This window comes from Pieris brassicae, chromosome 3 (genome assembly GCF_905147105.1).
Source record: "Pieris brassicae chromosome 3, ilPieBrab1.1, whole genome shotgun sequence".
NCBI classification, from domain to species: Eukaryota; Metazoa; Arthropoda; class Insecta; order Lepidoptera; family Pieridae; genus Pieris; species Pieris brassicae.
In genome coordinates this window covers 3,354,523-3,355,565 of record NC_059667.1, presented here as the reverse complement: position 1 = coordinate 3,355,565, position 1,043 = coordinate 3,354,523, and positions in this window count along the sequence as shown.

Genomic DNA, 1,043 nt, shown 5'->3' with positions numbered 1-1,043 from the left:
AGTAATTTCCTTTGTAAATATGCTGTATGAGGTTGCATGTATAAACTGGTTAAAACACATAAATAAATTATTATTTAAGTTGTTTAATGGTTTTATGTGTATTTTTAATACGTGACAAATATTTGTTTTTTTTTATGAATAATAAATATATTTTATGCTAGTTTATTCTGATTATTTCCATAATTTATATTAAAAAAAACACTTTTTGATCGGATTAAAGCTATGTATTATTATTAAAAACTTATAGTTATTTACATAATTCTAAAAAAAAAATTTCGACGTTTCGCATGCTTTTCAGCGTGCGTGGTCTATTCCAATTATATTTATACTGGAAAAAGTTATATAATTTTATTAAACGAACATATCATTATTTGTTTGTATTTTAAGAAAAGGCTATTGAAATTTCACTTTTAGTACTAAAGGACTAAAAAATATTCTAAATGGTTGATAATTTATTCATAATATTAATAAATTCCATCATTGTAAGCTGAGTTGTAAACCACAATTCAATGTCAACCAGACTTCACACCGAAGGTGTAGGATTACGATTCGATGCGTATGTTTTTCATCTTTAAGAATAGAAAGACAGGAGGAATATCCGGGGCTGGTCATAAATGTAAAGGCTTGAAATCTAAAGTGCTATATAGAACCCTATCTAAAGCACCTGGAAACGACGGTGAATGAGCTCAAGAGTACAATAGTTCTAGGCGGTGATGCAAACGCCAAAAGTCCGTGGTGGGGAAGCCCGAAAATAGACGATAGAGGACAAGCCTTCGGAAGTGTGGTAACTGAGCTTGGCCTGCACATACTGAATGATGGGCAGCAACCAACATTTGAGGTTATAAGGAGTGGAACCAGAATAGCCAGCCACTTAAATGTAACAGTTTGCACAAGCGACCTATTAGGAAAGATCGAAGATTGGGAAGTAGACATAGGAATGATTTCATCGGATCACAATGCCATATTATTCAAAATTAATGCAAAAATACATCAAGGAATCCAGAGAAAGAGTAGAACAAAAATTTACAACAGTAAAAAAGCTT